The sequence below is a fragment of the Lampetra planeri genome, chromosome 26, assembly GCF_965212315.1.
Source record: "Lampetra planeri chromosome 26, kcLamPlan1.2.h2, whole genome shotgun sequence".
Classification (NCBI taxonomy): Eukaryota; Metazoa; Chordata; class Hyperoartia; order Petromyzontiformes; family Petromyzontidae; genus Lampetra; species Lampetra planeri.
In genome coordinates, this window is record NC_136132.1 from 3355325 (window position 1) to 3373124 (window position 17800).

Genomic DNA, 17800 nt, shown 5'->3' on the forward strand with positions numbered 1-17800 from the left:
GAGGAACGGCTGGCTGGCTGGCTGGCCATTGAGTCAGACATGACTCTTTTTTTGGCCCAATTGTTTTGGCAGATGTCTACACAGCATTAATGCAATCCTGCATGGCTTTCGTATGTTGGGAGCAGTGGCAGATCTCGGCCCTTTTCTTGAACGCCACCGGGGCGTTCGAAGGGCCTTGTGGTATTTGCAACGTCAACAAACGTGCGACAGGCAAACACCGATATCTCCTTTTGCCGTGAAATCGCAACACAAAGAGCCAAAGCTTATGGCTGATATTTCAATCACTTTGTTGCAGCTACTGCGGCCTTTTTCACCCTTCAGGAAGGCGAATAAAAAAACCGATATATACGTATTCCGCTCTGGTATATACTGCGTGTGAATTATCACCACTTAGCTTCACATTTTTATTGTTTTGATTTGTATCGCCAAAACCGAATTGAGTTTTCGCGATCAATATGTGCTCCCGGCTTTAAATTTTAACTCGGCGGGGGAGGGGAGAAGGACTCTGTTTTAGTAACTAAAGTTATTAACTGTCTCTCTCCAGGGACGGCGATGTGTCCTCAGGATATAGGTGAGAGCGACGTGCATTGTCGTCTGTTTTAGGGGGATGTCGTTCAGTGGCTGCTGTCCAATAAATGTGTTTACCATAAACATTCTCTTTTCGAGTGTCAGCTCGCACGCTGTGTGCTTGGCTGACGAAAGCAAGGCGATGAGTTGTCTCATTCAGCGTGCCAACATCTCCAACAGACTTCGTCCAGAGGCAACCGGCGAGAGAAAACGTGTACGCTCGCGAGCATTTCGGCCCATACTAAAGCGGGATCGATTCGGATTGAAAAACGTCTATAAGTTCAATTGTACGAGTCACGGTGCATTTTACGGCATTAACGTGCTCAGCTGCAGATTGACAGCGCCTACAAATCCATCTCAAAATGCGCAGTCGTCACTCTGACAGGACAACCCCACGCTTTCATAGCGCACATTGTTCGCAAATCACTGCTTTACCATCTTGCGCGGACACATTGGCGTGACAGGTTCCCTTGAAAGAAAAAAAAAACCTGTCGGGGGCGTTTGTTTTACAACAACATTTTTTTCGTTCGCTTTTCAAAGATGCCGATTCGCATTAATCCCCAATGTCCGTCGCCGTGATCATTCGCGCCTCTGGAACCCCCCCGCGCGGCCGCGGCTCAGCCCTCCAAGACGAGAGGCGAGCAGGGCCCGTCACTCGGCTCGGCTTCTGTCGCGGGCGGCGTGCGGATCCCACCACTCCGGGGGGGCCTGACTCTTTTCGTCGATCCTCGCCGCGTCCTCCCTCCCCTTTGCGCGCGCGCCGCTGCACGTCGGCCCGAGGCTCTCCCCGTGAATCGCGGGGGGGGCCGGCAGCGGCTGTGGCGACACGTGCCGCGCTCGCGCGTTATTCCGCGGCTCCGTTCTGTTTTGCCTGGCGGTCGCGCTGTCCTCGCGACTGCTTGGCATCTGTTTTTTTTTGCCCGCGTGCTGTGACCAAAATTTGGGCGGCGTCGTTTGTTTTGGGGGGGGGGGGGAGGTGGTGGTAATGGGTGGGGGGTCTTCTGTTTTTAAACGAAACGTCGGAGGATTTCAAAGTGACGTTTCACTCATTCGCACGCACGCGCGTGCGTTTGTTGTCACTGAGCGAGAAAAACAACAAACGAATGGACGATAACGACAACAAAAAAGCGGACCTACACGAGCTTTTTAGCCGTCAAAAAGTCAGGTGCCGTGAGCGAGCGTCTATTAAGGCTGGCATGGTGCTCAACGAAAGGGGGTGATGGCCCTCTGCCGTGCATACCTCACCACCTTTGTCTCCCGAGGGCTGCCATCTGGCTGCACCTCACCTGCATCAGCTGTTCAATTTCAGGCTGAGTTGGTTGCGGCAAGGATCAGGCCAGAGACAGAGAGGCCTTAATAGCTGGGACCTGAATCCCAGTCGCCGGGTCCATAGCGCGGCGCAACATCCACGAGTCAACAGGATGCACGCTCGCGGAGTTTGCAACCGCAACAAAAAAAAAATAGACATGATTACACTGAGGTTAGCAAATTCTATCTTTCGACACTCTTTCATTGTGTCATAATGCAACTCCAACACATTCCGACTCTTGTGCCGTCTCCTCGCAAACAGTTCCTCATACGGCACACACGCACAAGACGGCGCTTTTTTAGGTCAAACCACGGCATGCATTGAACGGTTGCCGTTGCTGCATTGCGCAAGCGTCGCATTTGATGGACTACAGAATTACCGAAGTAATCTTGTGTCTGAGATTAATTTTGGAGACGACAAAAAGCAACACACGATTGCGCTCCGACGATTATAATGGGTGTTGTTTTTTGTACGGATGTTAACAGCGTTAACTGGAGTTGTTATAGAGTCATACTAAGGCATTGTAAAGCAACTACATTGCACTTATTTGAAAGGAAAACATGAAGATGTCTCAAACAATATTGTGAGGAAATAACACCATTATCGTAAAACATGTGGTTAAACATATTGGAACAAATCACTGAACAAAGACGCACATTTCTCATTGCAGGGCGATAATGTTTTAATAACTGCGGTGTCTTATTGCTGAATAAAAAATAAACATTAAATACATGTTGCAGTTTAACATTTCTCACGCAGAAATCAGTGCAATTAAAATTGCGAGCGTTATTGTGCTAAATTCTGACGAACATCAAGAGGCAGGGAAACCTCAAGAGTAAACGATTTGGGGTGAGTGCTTTTCTGTCCTATTCAATTCCAGTTTGTTGAAGCAGATTTTCATCTATACAGCATATAATAAACAAATAAATAGGCGTTACGATATATCTATTTTGTGAATAATAGCGAGTATCTATCTCGTGATACGTGCATCGAATTGCATTCGTAAAAATTGTATGACATTCATTGTGTAAAATTTGGATGTATTGGCTTAATGTGACCCCTGCAGCCTCTGGAGTCTGCTAGAATCACTAACATATGAAAATAAAAATATATCTTTTGAATCGGATCATGAATGTGGATAACGACAATTGATCAAATCGCCATCAGGCTAAATTGCTGCACGCCAAAAAGCACAACACTACGCGCGTGAATGGCAGCAGCTGCACGCAGAGTTGGTAGAGCAACAGCTCCTCCTTACTTCACATTCGTGAGAGCCTGAGTTCAAAGATCAAATCAGTCCATCATCCCTGGAAACATGACCATCACCGTGTAAAAAAGCATTTGTCAATAACACTGCGAAAACAATATATAATAAATGACATCTGGCAATGGCGATTTTTTTTTACAGCACATGGCCTCTCTATGTGCTCTAAAGAAGGACCATTGCCTGAAACATTCTTAATGCTGCACCACCCTAAATAATTTGTTAAATTACATAATGAAGCTCACCAGTGCTCATCTTATGGACGACCTGTCTTCTATCATAGAAATGTTAAATGTTCACCCCCTGGCTTAGGACGTATATTGGTGATGACATTCCCCATTTTTCACGTGAGCTTGGGAACAATTTAGCGTTTAATTTTAAGACAGATCTGAGCAAACTCAATATGTTACGCACAGCATAAACCATGGATAGCAGAGGTGAGTATATACTTCGTGTTGTCAAATTATCATGAGATTATATATATTTTTGTCACATTTTTCCATGACTATAATAAACAAAACAAAAACTATAGCCATTGAAATAGTTACGGTTGTAATCTTTTTCGCCCTCTTATTTCAACACAAAAGATTGCAAGGGTTCCGTAGAATTTGTACCCAATAGATTGCCCCCTTTCTCACTGGGTAATTGCCACATCTATTCATGCCCCGTTTCAGAGTAACAGATGTCCATTCAGCGGAGGGCCACATCGAGCACAATTTGTTCAGTGTCCGCTGCTCCGATGGGTGTGTCTGCCGTGTTTTGTCACTTGAGGAAATTAGGGCCGAGGAGAGAGAGAGAGCGAGAGGGGGGGGGGACATTCTGACGCACAAAACGACGGTGGCTCGGAGGACTCTGACGACGTGGGGAGGTTGACAGCTCGGAGATCGCAGTGAGAATGTTCAACTTCAAAAACGATTTCCGAAAGCCTGAAGGATTTTGGCACTCGTGGTCTGCTAAAGTCTTTTTTTGTTATGGCTGCCGTTTGGCTCACAAATAAATATAGCATGTAAATTAAAGCCTCACCCATCCCACCACTCGCAAGAAATAAGCCATTGAATGAACATTCACCGCATAATACGCCGTGGATGCTTTTTCTCTTCACGCAGCGGGCAAAAACAAGATTATGTTCAGAGATTGGCAGAACAACAGTAGTAGTCACAGTAGTAGCAATAATAAGTGACACCCTAAGGGTGGCTTTGCAAGCCAGGATCGTAGTAAAGTGCTCGCCTCTGTGAAGAAGCTGTGCTGCTTTGAGTTCCCTATAAGTCCGTCTTGGTAACGTATTGAGGCAGCTTTCCCCCCCCCAGGGTGTTGGGACTCACATCTTTAATCAGTAGACTTTGAGGAAGGGTTGGTGGTTCGCGCACAAGTCACGCGCCTGAGACACGCGCCCGTAAAGCAGCGAGGAAGAAGTACAGCAAGTAGATTCATGTCAATCTGTGTGTAATGTATGCATGGGTTATGCCCGGCTTGCCCAGCATTTTTTTCTCTCACGCGTGCAAAATGAAAAAAATATTTGCAAACACCTTATCGAACATTGTATATATTTATTTGTGTGTGTGTGTGAATGTACAAGGGTTATAGAGGACTGAATGAGAATTTCCCGACTCTGTCAAAAAATAAACGTGGAGGGGTAGGGGTGCGTGGAGGTCAGGGGTAGTGCCGAGGCTACACGAGGAAATGAAACGAGAAAGAACGAGTGTTTACTGGTGTCCTGGCCTTGTCGTCTGGCCGTGCTGACGCTCGGATGATCCACATACAGTGGGCGTTGCACGCACACATGCACTTGCCCGCGTACGGACTCTCGCGCGCGCACACGGGCGCTCTCGTGCACGCTCGCAGGGAAATAACTCCGGATAAAAAAAGTAATACTGCATTGTCCAGTCCTGTGTATAGAACTCATTTCCAGGCCCCCTTTCAAGCGAAACAGTATTATGGATAGCCACTTACCCATACACAATTCATGGGGGATTACTTTTTTTTTGTAATATCAAGAGGAAAAATACTTAAGAGATCTGCCCTGCACAGAAATAACACGAGTAATAACGGTAAAAACAACAACAATAATCTCTAATGGCAGTGTTTGGATTTATTGCATTTTATTTTTTCAGTCTATAACAATATTTTACGTAGGATGCCCTGCTATGAAGTTTATAAAATTTGATAACTTGTGCCCCTGTAGAATTTTCTGGAGGCTGATGTAAAAAAAAGATGACGTTTGACCCCCTAGAATTGTTTGTCGTTTCAAAAGTTTATTTTCAGTCTCAGATGTCTGCAAAGTCAAAGATTCCCCATAAAGCCTTTACCAGACTTTCGATTTAAAGCTTTCGTGACTGCAGGGATTCATCTTTAGATGACTTTACCAGACTGTTAGGGCAAGTGCTGTTAGCGAGGACGTATGAAGGCCGTCACATAAGAGGGTGGGTGGCCAGCACCACGCCCGGCCGCCTTTGTCTCTCCAATAGTAATGTTTAAACACTGCACCAGGTACCAATTTGAGGCTGAATCGACCTAGGGGGGAGGCCCAGGACCGCTTCAGATGATCGTCACTGTTGTTGGCCTTGAGCGGGAATCAAACTTGGGTCGCCGGGTCCATAGCTCAGTGTGCTAACAGATGCATCTCCAGACGCACTTTCACACTTCGATGTGTAAGCACTTGCCTTGTAAGCTTCTTTGCAATTAAATCCAATTACATCTAATGCATCTTTATTTAGACCGGTGAAATTTATTTCGGAATGAATTGAGTGATGAGATTTTGGTGTTACTGGTCAAACGATAATTATCCTTTTGGGGTTCATTTCAAGCTATTGAAACGTTCGGCCACGTTGATGCAAAAAATAAACAATCAAATGACATCAGCTGCTGCTCTCTCGACACACTAGTTAAAGGGCATTTGTTGCAACTTAAATGTGCCATTGTGGATGTATAACATGAGACACCTAAAGGCAATGTAATATCAGCTTTATGAAGGCAATATTTAAATATATATAAAGCACTTATTGCAAGTAGATGAAAGCTAAAAAAGCAAACCCCAACCAATTTAATTTCAACTTTGAATTGGAATTACAATTTATTCAAATTACTCTAAGCTTGATGTGTAAACAGGCCAACATCACAGACGTGGATCTGTGAGTCTGGATCTCTGACCGTGGATCTCTGAGTGTAGATCTGTGAGTGTGGATTTGTGAGTGTGGATCTGTGAGTGTGGATCTGTGAGTGTGGATCTGTGAGTGTGGATCTATGAGCGTGGATCTCTGAGTCTGGATCTCTGAGTCTGGATCTCTGAGTGTGGATCTGTGAGCGTGGATCTGTGAGCGTGGATCTGTGAGCGTGGATCTGTGAGCGTGGATCTGTGAGTCTGGATCTGTGAGTGTGGATCTGTGAGCGTGGATCTGTGAGCGTGGATCTGTGAGTGTGGATCTGTGAGTCTGGATCTGTGAGTGTGGATCTCGGTGGATCTGTGAGTCTGGATCTGTGAGCGTGGATCTCTGAGTGTGGATCTCTGAGTGTGGATCTCTGAGTGTGGATCTGTGAGCATGGATCTGTGAGTCTGGATCTGTGAGTGTGGATCTCTGAGTGTCGATCTGTGAGTGTGGATCTGTGAGTCTGGATCTGTGAGCATGGATCTCTGAGTGTGGATCTGTGAGTGTGGATCTGTGAGTGTGGATCTGTGAGTGTAAATCTGTGAGTGTCGATCTGTGAGTGTGGATCTGTGAGTGTGGATCTCTGAGTGTGGATCTCTGAATGTGGATCTCTTGAGTGTGGATCTGTGAGTGTGGATCTGTGAGTGCGGATCTCTGAGTGCGGATCTCTGAGTGTGGATCTCTGAGTGTGGATCTCTGAGTGTGGATCTGTGAGTCTGGATCTGTGAGTGTGGATCTCTGAGTGTGGATCTCTGAGCATGGATCTATGAGTGTATATATGCGAGTGTAGATCTGTGAGTGTGGATCTCTGAGTGTGGATCTGTGAGTGTGGATCTGTGAGTGTCGATCTGTGAGTGTAAATCTCTGAGTGTGGATCTGTGAGTGTGGATCTGTGAGTGTGGATCTCTGAGTGTGGATCTCTGAATGTGGATCTCTTGAGTGTGGATCTGTGAGTGTGGATCTGTGAGTGCGGATCTGTGAGTGCGGATCTCTGAGTGCGGATCTCTGAGTGTGGATCTCTGAGTGTGGATCTCTGAGTGTGGATCTCTGAGTGTGGATCTGTGAGTCTGGATCTGTGAGTGTGGATCTCTGAGTGTGGATCTCTGAGCGTGGATCTATGAGTGTAGATATGCGAGTGTAGATCTGTGAGTGTGGATCTCTGAGTGTGGATCTGTGAGTGTGGATCTGTGAGTGTGGATCTGTGAGTGTGGATCTCTGAGTGTGGATTTGTGAGCGTGGATCTGTGAGTGTAGATCTATGAGTCTGGATCTCTGAGTGTGGATCTGTGAGTGTGGATCTCTGAGTCTGGATCTGTGAGTGTGGATCTCTGAATGTGGATCTCTTGAGTGTGGATCTGTGAGTGTGGATCTGTGAGTGCGGATCTGTGAGTGCGGATCTCTGAGTGCGGATCTCTGAGTGTGGATCTCTGAGTGTGGATCTCTGAGTGTGGATCTCTGAGTGTGGATCTGTGAGTCTGGATCTGTGAGTGTGGATCTCTGAGTGTGGATCTCTGAGCGTGGATCTATGAGTGTAGATATGCGAGTGTAGATCTGTGAGTGTGGATCTCTGAGTGTGGATCTGTGAGTGTGGATCTGTGAGTGTGGATCTGTGAGTGTGGATCTCTGAGTGTGGATTTGTGAGCGTGGATCTGTGAGTGTAGATCTATGAGTCTGGATCTCTGAGTGTGGATCTGTGAGTGTGGATCTCTGAGTCTGGATCTGTGAGCGTGGATCTCTGAACGTGGATCTATGAGTCTGGATCTATGAGTCTGTATCTCTGAGTGTGGCTTTATGAGTCTGGATCTGTGAGCGTGGCTCTGAGTCTGGATTTGTGAACGTGCTCAAATGCTTATAGTTTTCTGAGCACAGCGTCTCAGATCAAACTTGTCTCATCTAGGGCAGTAAGTCTACGTGAGCGAGATTACTGATTCAGTCACTAATGAGTCTAATTAGAACACGGCTGTCTTTGTAGTAATTAATAGTAAACAAAAAAATGCATATATTATACATGAATGACACTCCAGCCTAGACTTGGGACTTATGGTGGCATTTTTGTTTTACAATAAGCATTTAAATTGCAGCATAATTAACTTAAAATAAAGATATATGGTTCTTACTTAGCATGCAAATTACAAGAATTAGCAATGTCATGTATTTGTGGCAGAGCACCTTGAAAGTCATGGGCTAATGCGATTCTCGCAATGTGTGCCTTTGGCTTGCTAACTTTGTGTGATAATGACAACACCAACAACTTCGGAAAGAAACATGCGCATCTTAGCGGAATTACATTTGTAAACAGCTGCTTGCTATGCATCCTGAATCGTTGCGCCCTACACTTGTACTGAATGGGCCGTACGATAGCAAACAAACACAACTAGAACATTAACGGTAATTATTAGCAGAGGTGTGGACTCGAGTCATGTGACTTGGACTCGAGTCAGACTCGAGTCATGAATTTGATGACTTGCGACTCGACTTGGACTTGCATAACAATGACTTTGTCCCACCTATGAGATGTGGACTCGAGTCATGTGACTTGGACTCGAGTCAGACTCGAGTCATGAATTTGATGACTTGCGACTCGACTTGGACTTGCATAACAATGACTTTGTCCCACCTATGAGATGTGGACTCGAGTCATGTTACTTGGACTCGAGTCAGACTTGAGTCATGAATTTGATGACTTGCGACTCGACTTGGACTTGCATAACAATGACTTTGTCCCACCTATGATTATTAGACTTCCGAACAATTCCCTAGAATTTACTTCACTGCAGTTTTGTTCTCGTCAATTTGTCTGCTAATTCGGAAGAGCGCTCGCTGTGTTAGATCGGCTCGCACATTTGTGTCGTTCCTGGAATGGATACCATTTCTGCTGGAGCATCATCTACAATGGTTGCCTGCTGTTTCGATGTGCAGGAGGGTGCGACTGCGGGACGAGCGGTGGCAAGGGTGTGAGTTCCACGATACTGCATGCTGACATCAAGAGGTCTACTCAACCCACGTCTGCCGCTAGAGCTAAGACACTGCTGGTAAGAATAGCTCCCATCGGACACCTTTGAAATACAGCATTCACGTATGCCACAGATTGTGTTTGTATATGGCTCATGTGTAACTGAGATAAGTGCGACACAATGTCTCAAAAACAAAACAGAAATCTGTGTTGGCTCGCCGGTTATCCATGGTGGCTTATATCCCGGTTACCAGAGTTATATTCTTGGCCACGACACAAAATAAGTGGTAAGTGATATCACCCCTACCCCCCTCCTCTTCATTTACACGCACTGGCCAACGTGGTGAGGTTTGGTCAAACAACAAAAAACACCCATGACTGTCATTGCCTGGGCAGGCCTTCATCTATAGTTGCATTGAGAAAGGCATGGATCTATGTATTTATTCATCACACAATTATGGGTGCAACTAGACAGTGACTCTGTACTGATGTTTGCACATTCTCATTTGTCATGCAAATTCCGCAAACAAAATAGGGCAATTACGAGGAAAATGACACACAGTCAAGAAATCAATTTAAAAAAACTAATCTGAGATGTAACTGATTAGGAGAGCCAATCAAACTCAAGTGCCCTTGTGGCATAGCAATGACGAGATGATCAAAGGGAAAGATGTGAGAATGAGGTCAGGGGCAAACACATTGGCGGAAAGGTGATTAAGAGCTGCACAACGCCTGTGGCATCGGCATCGGGAGCACTTATTCCAGCAGTGGATTATGCATGGCAAACAACGATCATTATTTATTAACCTTAGCCCGATCATTAGGGTCCCTCTCAATATTGTGCTGCTGCAGGACAGAAAAAATCAGACGACTGACAGAACACCGTGTCCTTGCCTTGCAGTGAGTGGGCTTTCGTTGATTCCGATGTTCAGGATATAATGGAACGTCGTTCTCAGGTGAAGGTGAATCAGTGTTGATATATCGTTAAAAGGGGATTGAATGTAACAAATATTAACCACCTACCCTTGCCAATTTAACTGCCACTCGTGGATGAAAATCATCTTTCGAAAATTTCACCATCCTTTCATTCCAACATGATTTGTTTAACCTTTGTACCCCCAATGAGCTTAATGCATATGAGTATAGATCTATTATTATATTTGCACACGAATCAGCCCGCAATTGTCTGTCATCAGTGATCCACTCAGCATATTAAGGTTCATACTTTAATCATGGATATCTTCTACCTTTTTCACCCCTGAAATTTAGTGCATTAATCCAAGCAAAAATGTGCGTGGCCTTGAAATGTGGGTTGTTCCAATTTTTTAAGAGGCGATCCATTTTGTGAATGAATTAAATTAGGCAAAGTGAGGAGCAAATTGCTTGACAGATTGATTTTATTGTTTTTTCTTAAGTAATGTACTTGTTTTTTTTCTGAAAATGCGATGTGGTTTCTCAGAAGAGGAAAACATATAAGACTCAGAGCGGAACAAACAGTCTGATCAACTCAAACGTCACTTATTTACATTACGAATATTACACTCGGCGAAGACGAATGCATTTCTGTGCACGTGCCCATTGCATACAAATCCGCGCGCGAAAAACCCCAAGCATGTGCCAACGTTATACACCACGGTGACTTTTATATACCGCATCGATAAACAAAGATCAGTTCTGTAAATAAATAAACCGGTTCTCTCTCTTTCTCTTTTACGTTGAAAACTGTTTACCGTTATCGTCGTGCTTCTACGCACCCGTGTGCCCGTGCTTTACTGGCACGGCGTTTTGAAAGCCAGATCTCTTCCATCTGTCCACATTTCTTTGGCGGTGGACCTCGGAGAAGGCCACCCGAGATGTAGGCCAAACTCAGCGGTAGAGGCAAACAAATAGAAGTAACATCTCAACTGCATGCATATATATATATGCACTCATTGTTCGATGAAAAAGAGAGAGCAAGAGGGGGGGGGGGCCGTCTCAGCCAATTATTTAGCATCATCATCGTAATGGCCTTCAAAGCCTCTCTGCATCATCGCTATCGTTGCTCACTGAAAGTAGGTGTTTCTGCGGGGCTAGCTGGGGAAGATGGGGAGGTTTTTTTCCAGAAGTGGGAGGAGGATTGTGGGTAAATGCCGCCGGGCAGAGCTTTGCCCCGACGGCGGCGCCCTGCTAACATCGTTTCGGCAGATGCTGCTTCCTTAACTGCGGAATGCATCACTCTCGGTGAAATTGGTGGACGAAATTGGTTGTCCGTAGCCCTGGGCGAGACTCGAGCGAATCTTCGCGAGCCAAGCGGCGGGATTAGTTTGTAATGTGGACGGAACCGATGCTGGGCATGTCGGAATAGTCTCAAGCAGAGCTGGAGGGTGGTAGTCGCGCCCGTTTGGTTATTTGGCAGCGGTAAGGACGTTGTTATAAACGCAGCGTTCTCGCCGTCTCTATTTACTTTAATGGGTCTCATCCCAGGACTTGGCATATAAAAGTGTCCATATTGCACTGAAATCAAGCGCAAATGCATGATTAATAAAGTGAATATATTTGCATAAAGATTGCTGATTAAAACCAATTTCGCTCCAAGGAAATGCTCTGAAATCTGTGCTGCCTCCAACTGATTTTTATTAACAAAATATAGCGAACGGGTTCATGGAGGTTTCCTCGGTGGGCATTCATGTGAATGAGCAATATATGGAGCTTTTTCATATTTGTAATTTAGATTTGGAGGTTAATGGCACAACATAAAACCACATCTGTTCACCATAACTTTTATTTCCTTTGACAACCACTGGCCTTTTGTGAACATAAGGAAATCGTTGAAACGATTGAAATGCTTTCATGATAGAACAGTTTACAATTATAGAGGGGCGTAAAAATGCACCCACCCCAGCGATTCAATAGATTATGGTTCATGGTACCGATTTGTGTAAAGATTTTTTTCACGTATTGCAGTGAATGGTAGCACCTCTAGTAGCTGCAAAGGTCAAATGAACACATTACATGCAACAAACATATTGGGATCAAAACACGTTGGATCTTAAATACACGATTCAATGCACGTATTGTGAGCTTTGAGATGTTGTGTTACTCTAATTGATTCCTCTTCCTCCCAACATCCCATTTATCCCAGGCTGAGCCCTATGTTGGACTCAGACAGTCAGACTGATACCGATTAAAATAATGCATGTCAACGTGACGTTTTCCATTATTAAACCCGTGGCCGCCACTGTGAATTAGCATGCCGCCATCATTGCTCTCAAACCTTGGGCTCTGCCCTGAGCAGTGGCCAAACCCACGTCATCTAGTTTCATCCAATCAGTGAGCTGATGGATAGATAGATAGTTAGATCGCTCGCTCGATACAAAGGGGGACAAGTAATGTTACGTTCGGGGTGGTGCCGTGGTGTGGTGGTTAGCACACGGGGCTTGATAACCGGAGTTCAATTTCCCAGCGAAGCAATTGGAAAACATGCTATTGAGCCCATTGATATCCTGTATCGTCATTGACAATTAAATATTGAATTGTAATGGGCATCTTCCCCATGGTGTAACAGTTAGCACAGCGGACTTGTGATCTAGAGGTCGCCAGTTCGATCTGCTGGCATGGCAGCCGAAACAGTGTGACATTTCGATTTAAACTGCAGGGATTCATCTTCTTGGTTCTTTCGGTAAAGTCACGTAGAAGGGAAATAATAAAATAATAAAAATAAAACATAATAAAATAATTTCACAAGTAGTACTAATCCCATATCTGCATTTCCCATAAATATGCTAAATTCCTCTTGATATGCAAATTATTTTGTCAAGGCGCTCTTCCCCCTCCAACCCAGCTTAAATAGACGCTCCAAGCCTGGGGTTGTTTCATTCAGACTCTGTCTTCTCGACAGACCTATTCTTCACCTGAGGACGGCTGCTTGCGTTGTGGCCGAAACGTCGTGAGAATTATTTTATTATGTTTTATTTTTATTATTTTATTATTTCCATTCTACGTGACTTTACCGAAAGAACCAAGAAGACAGTGTGACATGTTTCTTAAATCCACTCCGCCTCTGTTCACCCAGCAGTATGCATGTGAAGACCACATTTAGTTGATTGGCAGATCGCCTGTGATGGGGTCAATTGTGGGTACTCTCACCTCTTCCAAGACATCTGGATAGAATGGAAGAGTAGGCCAAATACCATCTAGAGGGGCTCTCTACAGCTCCATTGATTGGAGATGTGTTTTTTTCTGCCAGCATTGGTATGAGCAAGAAATTGGAGGGCTGGACCTTTGACGTGTGTCATTGATTTGTTATATCGAATATGAAAATCCCCACAATTGAAACAAAATACTCTGCTAAGCATGGGTTTCTGCTTCTCGACATTATTAGGATACCCACTCCTCCAGCAGTGACATCCTTTCTTTACACATTCACTGTGAAAAAATACGAATATATTTTAATTGCGTACTGCATGCTATATTGTTTACCATATATATGTGACGTTGTTAATTACAAGTGATAACACGATGAGATTAATTTATTTTCTAAGGGAAATCTCTGTAACCATAGTTGGCATTGTTTTATTAAGAGCTTTATTTTTGTTAAGTTGTCAAAATATATTTTTGTAATTCATATTTGCAAATTTTCCGATTGTCAAACACATTTCCATATCACAGAGATTTTAAAGGTCACTTTTTTTGGAGAAAATCACTAGTTGGGATTGTCTCCTTCAGAAACGATGAGCAACCTGGAGAACAAAAAAATCAACCCTATGTAAACTAGCCGCTTGGAAATTAGCAGCCAATGTCACATTTATATGTAATCAATACTTTTAATTTGCTCAACTTTCACACTCGCTAAATGGGATGTCTATACAATGAGAAATAAAATTCCACTTCTGTCAAACAATCTGCATATTAATTTGTGGAATGCGTTACAAAAAAAAAACAATCTAATGCTCGTGACTCACTGCCCTGCAGTAAATCTATTATATGACCCAACTTATTCTTCTTATGCAGCAACTCAGCTTGACATTAAACACTCAGGTGTATTTAGGTTGCTCTTAGTTTACCCTTCTCTGCGGGCACGCACGCACACACGCATTCCGTGTGATCGTTGTGCACACCGTATACGGTGGTTTCCTCGCAATTAAGGGCAAACTGAACGCGAAGCACGGTCTGCTTCACCCTGTAATGTCATTTGAAAGAGACTGTAATTAGGCTTAATTGTGTTTGCGGTGCTGGGCGCTGCCTGCCGGCTTTACCCACCGCCGTGCCAACTTTGGTCAAAAATGATGGCCGTATCTGTCTGAGGAGGAGCCCAGCCCTGTTGTTGCACGCTGAGCATTCGTCTGAATTCTACGATGGAGCAAATTCTAGAGTGGCAAAGCGTGGCTCCCAATGAAAATTCCTCACACTGCAAATTAAGATGACCTTAGCTTTACATTGTTAGTACGTTATTCTGGCTACGAGATCGTTTGTTTGCAGAGTGGTTTTTTTTACACTCCTGCCTTAATTGCAGGGCTGTTTGTGGAATTTTAATGGGGAAACTGTATCAAATAGAACATCATTCTGTGAAATAATAACAGGGTGAGCATGGCTGAGAAGAAGAAATATAAATGAGACATTTAACAGCTTCAATATAAAAAAAACTTCAGGTTTGCTGAATGTTACGTGCTGGCTGAAATACAATCATATCTATGTGTGGTGTGTGATGGATGGTTAAACATATTTCGACTGGGTGATTAAAAATGAATGTTACTTCAAATTCATTTTCTAGTTTTATACATCTTTAGTGGTATCGCACTTTATTATATGATTAGCATATATAGATGGGTATTCGAACAAAACGTTGTTACATGTACGTAAAAAAGAAGCATTAATTGGACCGCTTCTTTACGACATAAAAAAAGCAATGCTTCTTAAAACGAGGGCCTCTTTCGGTTGCTCGAGACTCTGACGCGAACAAATCTCGGGCAGCCGAGGAAGTCACGTGTTAATTCGTGCAGCGGTGATGCAAGTGTCTGTGATAAGACTGGCATGGGGTTGCTCTTACTCCGAGAACACGCGGAGCACACGGTGTGCGATGCGTACGGGGTCTGCATGCGTTCGCGGAAAGGTTGTGCATCAATAAGCGATGCCACTCGGAGAAGACTGCTCAGGTGATGGGAGAAGTGAACCGCTGTTGTAAATATTGAGGTCAACACAGCTGCCTGTGGACACATTCACCCCGAATGCATCCAATGTCATTGGACCTCTGAAGCTAAGCAGGCTTTGGCCTGGTCTGTACTAATTAGGTGATCACCAGGTAATCCTGGGTGCAGTCGGCATGATACTTACGAAGTGGACATGATCGGGTAGTCCAGTAATGGGTCTGGTTGCAATCACGATTCAACGCATTGGATCTATTTACGGATTTGCATCTAATTCATGCAGAGCTTCGAGTGATATCTCCTCGTATGCGACGGTTTTCTCCGGATACTCCAGCTTTATCCTCCTTGTCAACATACCCATGTACTGAACAAAGACACGGTGATTAAGCAGCGCTATTGCTGTTGTTGTTATTATATATTAGTCTTACACGTCTGTCTGTACGTGCGTGGGTCCATGCTGGTTTGCCAGCTCAGTGAATGCAGCCTCGTCTGTCTACTTGGCATTACGCTGCGGAGTTGGATATCCTGATGATTGCATCAACCTTTCTCTCCCTCTTGACTCTTCTGACTGTCTGCAAGTGCCGTGTGTGTATGTGCAAGGTGCTTTCATGGTTTCCCCTGCACATTTTTTCGCAGCATTGGAGGCCAATTACATTTCGCATTTTCGCGTCCAAAATTCGGTCATTATTTTCAAAACGCTGCCGCGCGTGCACATTTAGTATTTGCTGCGCGTTCGCGCAAGTCCATGTGCTTTTATGTGTGTGCGTGTGTGTATGTTGAACTTATTTCGCACCGTACGTAGCCAAACGTGTGAGTGTGTGTGGGAGGGGGCGGTAGTGCAGTCATTAGCGCGCAGTGCTACAAACTCGGATTCTGAGCATGCCCCCGGGCCGTCCTTTGGTCGTCTCAACCTCAAATGAGTACGTGGTACAGTGCGCAAACATTGCCACCAGGGAGACAAAGGAGGCCAGGCGTGGTGGTGCTGGCCATCCACCCCCTCGTGTGCTGCGCTGGCCTGCATAGGTGCTCGCTCACAGCATTCGCCCTAAAAGTCGAAGGCTAAATGGAGGATCTTCGTCTTGTCTTGTGAGAATGAGCCAAGAACGTCAGAACCTTGCACCAAACAAAACGGGCAGTCACTCGCTGTGCTCGCGGCGTGAGCTGCTGGCAGATCAGCATCTGCAGAGCATCACATTGTCGGTCTGGCGGCGCTGGGGCCATTGTTGAATAGTTGGGCCCTTAATGGATCGATGAGGCGATGATGCGTTTTTCGCAAACTCCCATGTGCTGTGCGCATTGGGGGGGAAACAGCCGCACACAAACCCCAGAAAAACGAGCACCAACTAACGGCACCGTTACCGTCATAATAGATTCGAGTTACCAACTCTCTTGAATTTGCTAAGCTCTCGTTAACAATTTGTGCAAATCTTTTTTTACAATGGGTGGGGAATTCCCAAGTGGAACAGATCGAGGGAAGGAGCGGGCCGAGAACGCGCGGTGATTAAACGCAGGATGGCCAAGCGAGGACATCCAGGCCACTCTTGCAAAATCAGACGACATAACCCGGCGCCTTGGGTTCTCACCTGGTTCAGCAAACCAGACTCAAATTGCACATGTGCTTGCACACACGCACGCATGCACACGCACACGCCGGCTCGGTCACGAGCGCATTAACATTCGCAAGTAGTTCATCACATGCGCCGGAAATCGGAAATTGCTTACTCTGTGGTTTTTTTGCGTTTGACCCTTTTCCTGTTTATTTTTGGTTAAGTACAGTCTAAATATTTCCGCTAGCCAAAGAGCTCCACAACTGGGTTTGTGTGATCTCTCTGTCTCCAACACCCCCCCCAGCCCAGCTCCCGCCACAACAGGAAGACCATCACACTGGCATCATTGTGGCGGCATAAAAGCAGCAGTCCCGTACCAAATCAATCCACCGAACCTGGCCCCTTAAGCAATCGAGCGCGCTCAACACACTGGCAGTTCTCAGTCACTGCTCCTCGCTTGTCCCACGGTCTCGCCTTTTCATGTCCTGCCCCCTCCCCCCCCCCAAAATCTCGTCGCTCATTAGCATGGAAATTAGATCATGCACACTCGCGTGCTTCTCCCAAGCGTGGAAGAAAAAAAACAACGCGATAAGATGCTGCGTCTGACTGTGAGCAGAGGTCACGTGGCAATACTTCACGGCGCTGTAACATCAAAGCGGCCGTATGGAGACCCACGTTGCATTGCACAAAGTTTAAGCTCGGGGACGACAACAACAGACAAGAGCGAGCACGCGTTGTACGGATTATTGTCACGTTTTGAGTTATTCAAGGGACTCGACGCACTCGTTCGAAAAAACATGAGTCGAAACGTCCGTGCTGTGAGTCAGACGATAAAAAAACACGACGTGTCCCAGTGTGGCATCGCAAGCCGTGATACGTAGCGAGACAGATAATAT

General features: G+C 45.2%; 1 protein-coding gene across 2 annotated transcripts in view; it reads left to right on the forward strand.

The window, feature by feature from the left end:
- LOC144727579 (cadherin-7-like) overlaps positions 1 to 17800 on the forward strand; it is a 131707-nt gene that overhangs the window by 7456 nt on the left and 106451 nt on the right. For both annotated transcript variants that reach the window (XM_078606473.1, XM_078606474.1), the window contains exon 2: positions 9202 to 9314. The gene's annotated coding sequence lies outside the window, so the exon portion shown is untranslated. The remainder of the gene's footprint in view (positions 1 to 9201; positions 9315 to 17800) is intronic.